Source organism: Melozone crissalis, unplaced genomic scaffold (genome assembly GCF_028551555.1).
Source record: "Melozone crissalis strain CALT ecotype California unplaced genomic scaffold, PUWL_Pcris_2 ptg000027l_1, whole genome shotgun sequence".
Classification (NCBI taxonomy): Eukaryota; Metazoa; Chordata; class Aves; order Passeriformes; family Passerellidae; genus Melozone; species Melozone crissalis.
The window spans coordinates 18,985,555-18,995,304 of NW_026535805.1; positions in this window are offsets into that span (position 1 = coordinate 18,985,555).

Below are 9,750 nucleotides of genomic sequence, written 5' to 3' on the forward strand. Positions count from 1 at the left end.
TTACAATTTACTCAGTATTACTGAGGCAAGTGATTTTCATGGTGTTAAGTCAGGTAGACTAAACAAGAGCTATAGAAGATAAAAACTAGCTCTTTGTTTCTGCCTCTGTGTAGTTTTACCAGGAAAGGTTATGTAATTTCTTGCAACATAGTCCACGAGGCAATGAAATGTGAAGGCAAGAAGGAGACAACTGAGGAGGTAAGAGGGACAGGAATAACAGATTAAGGAATTCAAGCTACTTAATGAATTACAGGCACTAAAGTGTGCTTCCCTGCTCCTGTTGAATTGATGTCAAACCCATTCCCACTGATGTCAGTGGAAAGAGTGGCATTACACAATGCTGCTCAGCAGCCCAAGGGAGGGGCAGCATAAAAGCAGAGGAGAAGCTTCAGGTAGTTCAGCTTTTTATTTTGGAAGCTGTGCTGAAAATCTTCCATATTCAACTTTCATGGGAATTTGGATACCATTGTTAGCATTCTAATTGTTAAAAGCCAGATGCAGAGTTAAAACCAGCACAGCAATCGGGGTGGGGGAGTGGTGAGGGGAGATCATATCAATGCATCTAAAGTCATGTTTAGATGAATAGTGGGAGTGAATAGTTCATGTTTAGTGCTCTGTGGTAGAAATCAATATTATTTGTGCAAAGCCCTTCTGGGATGTCCAGGAAATCAGTACTTTTGTCATGCTGCCATGTGATAACTCAGTCTTAAGTATCCTGTGGTGAGGAACTTATGATTCTCTTTACTTTGGAGAAGCTGCATCTGCACACAGGAACTCACTGAAAAGAAAGAGTTTGTTTATGTCTGTAACACATGCACACATGCACGTATTCTAGGGCACGGAATGTAAATGAACTGCTTTGAATTCCAGGGGACCAAGCACATCCCCAAAGTTCTGGACACCACAGTGTTGCCCTGCATCTGCTCATGCAGTCACTGTTTGTCCTAGAGGTTAATACATGAGGACAAGTCAAAATGAGACAGACAGAGAAAATACATCCCTTCAGCTTTGACACTGAAAAATTCACTGCACTTTACAAGTATCTGCCCTGAGCAACAATTTCTCACCCTGCTCCAAGCTCACTTGTGGCTCTACCAGCTACCTGATCCATTTCCAGGGGAAAGTCTGTAGTGAAAACTCTTTCAGGACAGACTCTCCTCAAGACTGAAATGGTGAAGTGGGAGTGGGAAAGTTTGCACACCAGGTGAGAATTTCTTCCAGTGTGCGAGGTCAGAACAACTGAGGAGAGTAATTCTGCTTTAACTTTGCAATCTATTTTTAACATTTAGAGATGTTTTGAATGACACTGAGAAAAGAGGTGTGTGGTTTTGAAAGAAAAGCTACCAGCAAAATCAGTGCAAGCACTCTAATACAATTGGGCTCTGCTGGCACAAGGCAAGCAGCAGTTCCAGACTAAGCCTCTCCTGGGCTCTGGCAGTGCTTGGTGCTAACAGCACACAGAGCATGTGTGATGCAAATTCAAGTCTGTAACCACTAGTAACTCATTGAGAGGATTTAAGATTTCAACTCAACTACATCTGAATAAAGGTATGTGTGAGTTTATTAGTGCTAAGCAGCTTTGCATTTCAGTGCTGTTATACCATGGAGACCAGCTTTGCAGAAACAGAGTTAGTGAGGCCTATTCCACAGCTGCTCAATCAACCTTTACACATTGCCAGTCCCTCAGCCTTGGTCTGAGGTCCAAAACAGCCAGAAAGCCTGCAGCTTGCCTTCAGTCATCTCCATGACAGAGTCTTTTAAGCAAAATCTGGTTCCATGTTTCAGCTGAAGTCAGTATTTGATCCCCTGTTCTCTACAAAGAATTATATTTCTCTTAGTCAGATTTGTAGGACATGATCTGCAAAGATAACATCCTCCAAAGGCTTTCTCCTAAATATGATTATTAACACCAGAAAGAAGTACTGTAAATATGGTAACTTTCAGGTCCTTCTATAAACTGAATTCTTGATTTTGAAAGGAGTTTTGCTTGAAACATTCCATTTTGGTTTAACTTTATTTTTAAAGGCACTTTAAAGGAAAACCTTGGTCCTGGGTCACTATTAATTCTCAAAAAATCAACAACAATGTTTATTCACATACCACTAGTATATCTCTTCTTTTTCATAAACAATCACATTCTTGTCATGGCAGACAGGATCTTTGCAAAGTTCTCAACAAGGCAGGCACTTACCTGAGGAAAACTTATATATAAATTGCTCTGGCATCATGTAGTCTACCTAAGGTTAACAAAGATTTACTAGTTTGTATACAAAACAGCATACTGGCTAACAATCATGATCCTTGCCTACATAATGTCTGAAACAAAAGGTTTAACATTCTCCAAATTCCTTAAGTGCCACAGGTCCTTAACTCTCTCCACTTTCAGCATGACCCCTCATCTGTATATTTCAGACACAAATCTTAAACAGAAGAAACTTTTTTCATCCACATAGCAACAGCTCTCTTTCAAGGCTCTACCTTCCCACGTAAATAATCACCAATCCCAAACCATGCATTAGGGTCTTCAGCAAACACACAGCTTTTCTAACATAAAAACTACCAATGTAAAAAGCAGCAGAAAGGTTTTTCATATAAAGTGAAGGAAAGGCATTGACAACAGAAAATGTTCGGATAGGGCAAAGAGATAAAGAAATACCACATATATTCCCGTCTTAACTGAGTATAATGTGAAAATCATTAATTTCTGTTTTCAAGCTTGAGAGAGTATTTTTAAGACCACTAAGCTGAAAAAATTAAATTGGAAGTTCTGATTTTAAAAAAAGAAGCATATAAAAATAATTCTTTTTTTCAATTTATGGAACATATTTGAGGATTTCAGCATAGTTGCCATCTAAGTGCTGTAGCTGCACAGCCATATTCATTGCATACATGCAGCAATTCTGTTTCCCTGCATGTAAACACACTTAGTTTGCTTAAACACTTCTAGTCTGCAGGATAAGTTCCACTGAGGAAGAGAGTACTCAGACAAAATGAAGATTCATAGACTTTATAATGTCATTCTTAACCATGGAAGATTTGCACATCCTGTAAGACATATCTTGTCTTCTTAAAGCTTGTTAGCCAATTTTGTCCTCTTTTCTAAGCCAAAATATCCTTTTCCAACACTCTAATCCCAAAGAAATTAAAATATTTAACCATAATGAAAGCCTTTAAGGAAGTAATAATTACTCAAGAGACTAAGGCCTACTGCTGCTGTGCCTCTTAATTTTTTTTTTTTATTTATTTATTTTTTTTGTGGAGCACAAAAGATGACATCCTAGCATGTTTTTGAACTAGTGTTTTCCTCATGCAAAGAGAACTGTGTCTGCAGACCAATCCCTATCAAATTTTTTTACTTACATTGGCAGGGGAGGGCAAAACCCCCTAAGATCTTTCCTTTGTTTGAATGCATTTCCTGCCTTCCTTACTGCTATAGACTGTGTTGTGACAGGCCTATTTATAGTCCAAAGAAAGGAAAAAGCACCACTGGAGGCAGGAAAACTAAGTTGGGAAAGAATAGAAGGAAGTGTGGCTGCCATTTAGCCAAACAATCTCGAACTAATTGAGCTCAGAGGAGCCCCAGCCCCAGTGAAGCTGCTGGGAGGGAGCAGAGCACAATCCTGCTTCTCTCTGCAGGGCTGCCGAGTGGGAGAGCCATGGGCAGGACACTGCTGGGAGCAAATCACCTCAGCAGCTCCATATCCTGAGAAGAACTCTTTGGAAAAGGAGAGGGATGCACGTTGGGCACCCATCAAATTAAGGTAAGTGCCTCCTTCTGGCATTTCTGCTTGCTGCATGCGCCACTTCTTTTCAGGTGTGGCCAGGCCGGTGAACAAAAAAAGAATGAGCTTTGGAGAAGGAATGGCAACTGACTTTTAGCTAAAGGTTTGGCAGGATATCTGATTTTCAGATAAAGAAATCCGAATTCACTTATGGATTCCTAAGAACTTTTCTTAAGCAAAAGAAACCTTTGCCATAAATCCATGACATAACTGCTGTTTTCCTGACTTGTGTCGTGTTCATCTTATAGATTGTGATTAAGTACTAGAGAAATGTTATGGTAAATATATGCACAAAGGAAAATATGATGTCAACTCTGCATTCATTTAAAAATATAGATTTAGAAAAAGACAGAGGGAGAGAAAAGTATATGAAAGATATCTTTATAAGAAAGTAGAGACTTCTCCCAGAAGTCTCTGTGCTATCAGAAAGTAAGAAGTAGTATATGAAAGATATATATATTCTACATTTGTTAATATGGAATATAGAAACACATCAAAATGTATATAATGCAAGTTTTGTGATAATTTAGCCTTATGATGTAGACTTAAAGGTAGGAACTTAGCCTGAATTAAAATACCTGGAAGTTTCTAGAGTTTTAGAATTTATTATGACAAGTAATTTGTGTGTGTGTGCGTGTATATATACAAAAATATACTACATATAAATATCAAATCAAGATATATTATTAATTGTTGCTTGCATTGCAATACTACAGGCTGCCATTCTGAGGTCTAATTTAAGATGACAGTAGAATATGAGTGGAAATTTCTAATCTGCTGATTTTCAGATACTATACACAATATCATACTATCATGACTGAGTGTGGAAAAAGCTCTATTTTAAGATAGATCAGTGTACAGACCATATTAATTCACTGAGTTACCACCAACAAGACTGACTTTCAAGATTGAAAAATTGAGTTTTCTAAGACTGTGTTTGATTTTCTTGACTCTCAGCATGTCCTTTGCACTCCTAACAAAGGAAATGCTGTTGTGATTTGAGGCAGCAGAATAGAAGCTGTAGAATAACAGACTCAGGTTTTCATCAGTGAATTTTATCTTCTTTGAAGGATCTATGAGAATAACCTTTGTATTAGACTCATTTGTGTTAACACATTGCCTCTAAGCATGTGCTGTTCAGATGATTAATTTGTTATGCAGATGTTGTCTAGGATTAGGGGTTTATGGTAAAAAGTTGCTGGTGACTACAAAGGAAGTGTGATGTGTTGTTATTCTGCTGTATCCCCCTAGGATGCTATTATGTTCAGAGTCTGCTGTTGTGGAGATAGCAAGGCAGGATGTCACCCATGTAGGTGAAAAGCCTCGATAGGACATTTGTGAACAGCAGCAGTCTGCTGAAACCCTGATCCAGGGGTGCCAAGCAGCAGCTCCAGTGAAACAGATGTGAGCCAGCACTCATGGAAAGGATCAGGCCTTTCTTTGTCTGATCTCGAAGTACTCAGCATTTACAGTGATTCTTGGTAATTTACAGCAGTTCTAGCTGGTTATAAGCCTGGTGAAGACTAAAATGGCAGTAAAACTAGAAGCTTGTACAGATATTTGCAAGAGAAAGCTCTTTAGACTGCAATTTGAGTAACTAGCATAGCATACTCTAGTGCAGGTAGCATTCCTTGTTTTCAATTTCAGTAACTGATTGCCCTGTGCAAAAACTAAGCAGAAACAGAAAAAGAGTGTTTTAATTTAAAAATTTAGGAAGCATTGCAATTTCTGGTGTTGAATAAGTGCAATCATTTTCCTAAGATGCCAGCTGCACAGCAACTGCAATACAACTAAACAGTACACACTGTTTAATTCAGATTTATTTATTCAGATCAGCAGGACTGACCACATTTTTTTAAAGCTTGGTACCACTGTGTGAATGTAGCAAAACAGAAACATTTCCTTGGCTATAAGGAGAAGATCATTTACAAATCAGCCAGTTGTTACAGTTTCCAGGAAAAGGTGATAAAAAATGTACTGATGCACTCTCAAATTCACCTTTGGAAAAATACTAGAGATGGTACTTAAAAATTCCCTAATTAATGCTCTTAATAAACACACACATATAAAGGCTTGTTTCTAAACTGCAAGAGTTCACATGTTCATGAGTTCAAAGTTTGCAAACAGAGGGTTTTGTCCTGAAGATAGAATCATGAGGATAAAATGCTTCACTGAAAGAGTGATTGGGCCCTGGAATGGGCTGCCCAGGGAGTGGTTGAGTCACTGTCCCTGGAGGTGTTTAAAAAGAGACTTGATGAGGCACTCAGTGCCATGGTTTAGCTGATAAGGTAATGATAGGTCACAGGCTGGGACTCCATGATCTCAAAGGTCTTTTCCAACCTAGTTTATTCTGGGATTCTGTGATTTCAGAAGGCTTAGAATGAAATTTACACCCCAGCACCTTATAAAATCTTACCACCTGCTAGGGTGTAAGTACTCTGCAGGAGATTCTTTCTGCATAAACACTTTAGAGTGTTCACAAGTACTAACAGAGCTGCAATTATTAAAGCTCCAAGCAAAAAATTAAATATGGGAATTTGATATACCAGAAGGAAGTTGAGGTTCACATGCTTCCTACCCTGACATTATTTTACCAGGTAATTAAAGAGGTTTAGGGTTGTCAAATAAATACCTCAGTCAGCTGTCACTACTGTGTGGGCAGTATGGATTTCTGGTTCCAGGAAATCTGACTGACTTGAAGAAAAATCACATGACTTAAAAAGTAATGCACTTTGGGTGACAAGTCATGCCATGCTTTCCTGCAAAGCTAGTTCAGCTTTAGCAAGATTTATTATTCCTCATGCAATTGCTCTGGTGTAAGTATCTTAATTTCTCTCTAAGCCCTTATTCCACTCTACCAGGCACTCTTACAAGGAAGCTTTGTGCTCCAAGTCACCATTTAATCAGGCCCACTACCATTATAGAAAAAAAGAGCAGAGAGTTACAAGTGTTTGGAGTAGGCAAAGTAAGATTTTTCAAGAACACATGTACAGTCTACAGTAGTCTCACTCAAAAAACAGAACTGGGGAAGAAAGAACACAAAAAGAAATCCACTTAAAACACATTAAGAAATCAACATTCAGTATTGGATAGCATCAAAATAGTTCTACAAAGAGATGCAGCTGCCCAACACAACAGAAATATTTGTGTTAACAAATATTTTTTTATAATGTCTAAAACACCTAGCTCATAACTATGTGCTGAATAACATCCTGACTCGTGAAAATGTTTAAATGTTTATGCAGGTGCTTAAATTTAAGCACATGGGCAGTCCCATTGATTTCAAGCAAAATTACTTCAACAGACTGATAAAATTTAAAGCCTGGCAGAGTCATTAGATCATCTAGTCTGACTACAAACACAGCATGTTAATTTCACTGTTTCTCTTATCCAGAACCCAAAAGCTTCCCTGCTTACAACAGAAAAGTTTAAGGGGAAGATCACAATGTTCTACACGCATGAGTAGTGACCCATAACAGTGAGAATTGTTCAGGCTGACACAAATCCCTTAGCTCAAATGGGAATTAAATGTGCAGGCTTTGCACCAACTTACTGCACAGGGGTGAAGGTCAATGTGTGTATGGAAGATGGACTGTTTCTCCCAGAAGTCTCTGTGCTATCAGAAAAAGCCATTAACTTTACTTGGGCTGTTTCCTACTCTTATAGTGGACTAGAAAAGTACTGTTGCATAAGCAAGGATTTTTTTAAAAGCTTCTTTAAAACCAATCTTTATGCCAAAGTGCAGATATACTTTTTTACATGAAGTTCTCTCTTTCCCTCCAGCAAATTGTGGTACAAAATAGGAGCCATTGTTCAGGAACAGACAAAACATAGATACATTAACCAAATAGAAAAATACAACTAGAGTGAATCTGTCAAATCTCTTACTTGGTCACACCTAGGCAGTTTAAAAAGACTTATTATCTGAACAAGAAATGAGAAAAAGTGGGAGACTTGACCCAGGATCTCATTTCCAAGGATTAGTAGCAGTGGGTTTCAGCTGCATATACACACAGCAGCAGCAGTGATGTTGAAGGATATGTAAAATATATGGTATTAACAAAAAAAAAAAATTGGCTTGGAGAAGTATTTAGGTCTTTATCTTCTTCCTGTGTAAGCTGAGTTTCAGGGTTGGTAATCTCTTTGTTACCTAGTATAGTACTTCCTGGGAAGCACAGGGGTACCCGAGGGGAAGGAAAAGCTTTTCCCTGCTTTTGGCAGCAGAGGGAAATGGCAAACACTCTACCTTATGTAGAGGTAGATTAAGTCCTCTGCTCTTCTCTAAATTCCCTGCAGCAATTTTCTCTCACCTGGATGTCATCTCTGAAGTGTCCCTTCCCAACCCTCTGTCTAGGAAGGGTTGCAGACCCATCTGCCACAATGGTCCCCAACAAACTCTGAGGACTCAAACAACTGCACAGTGCAAAGGACAGCCCTGCTCTGATGGTTCTGTAGTGCAGCACCACACAGCCCCAGGAAAAGGAAAATGCAAAGTGGCCACCCTGTTGCCAGTACTGCAGTGAAGATGTGCCACTTGGCCAAGACAGCAGAAATGCAGTGAACAGCCAGAGCAGTTATGGTGTGACACAGAGCACTGTGTGCAGTCTGCTCTGCCAACACGGTCCAGCCATGCAGCAAATAACTCCATTGGTGGGGCTGGACAAAGGAATTTAAAGTCAAGCTAACAGGTCTGGCATGGTCTCACTAATTGATTAATGACTGTTTTACATTATAGAGCTGTAATTCACCTGAGTTAGAAAGAACAGAAATTAATGTGTACCAACATCTCTGTTTAGACAGCTCAGCATCCTTAGAATCCTTTATATTCTAACACACCTTTTTTCCAGCCTACTGTTCCAGCATAGTGTTCCATTGTTATTTTGGATTATTACTGTACCACAATTATCTTGGAAGGCTGGAGACAAAGATAAATCTTCAAAGATGAGGTCATTACTAAAGGGAAAAGGAAAACCAAATTCAGTCTCAATTGAACTACAAAATATGCTTCATAATTTCATAAATGGGAACAGGCATGAGAGAGAAGTGGATTAATGCTGAATTTTTCCATTCTGCTTGACCTCCTTCTCAAGCATGGGTAGTCTCTTCTTTCTCTCTTAAAAAAAATAACTTTCATACTGCCTTCATATAGTACTGTGGTTTTATACTGGAACACAGCCTATGTGGAATTCTGGACCCAGCGCATCACTCTGATATTCAGATATATTCTATTAGGAATAACTGTCTTAAGCAATAGTTAAAAATGTAAAAGAGGAGGGTAATGTCTTTATAACACTAAAAGAAGTTGAACTGGAACTAACAGCAGAGAAGGGCCCAGAGTAAAACAAGTGTAAGAAATCCAGCAGCTATATATAGAGACCTTGGCCCCAAGGGGCTCTGTCATACAAAATACTAAGTGTTGTTAACTATAATAAGCAAATCTCCTCTCAACTAAGGAGCATGGAAGCAATAGACTCTCTCTTGTCTTTGCACTGAATCCTTCATGCATAGCAGGAAAGCACAGATGCATGCAAATTCACTCATCTCCGAGTAAGCTGGGAGCATGAGCCCTGAGACATTCACAGCAGATTTCAGCCAGGCTGCTGGATAGCAGAGTCTGGCTGATAAACATGAAACATGCTGTGTGTGGGACTGAGTGGAGATCCTGCCTGACAGCTCTCTCAGGGTAGGCATTTGTGGTCCATGCCTCATTTTACAGTGCATAAAAATGCTACTGGTCATAAGCAAGCAGTCCATTAATTTTTAGTATTTTGACAGAAACTGTTAAAAAAAGGTCAGTTTTTATTCTAGAGAGAAGAAGGAAATAGGCTTGGTCTTTTTCTGTTTTCTGGGTCTGTTAGTAGTCTCTATTGTTTCCACTCTTGCAATGTCAATGCAAATGGACTATGTCATGCTGCAATTTGGCATGTAGTGCTTTAAGTTAATACTCAGTACCAGCCTGAGCTATGTC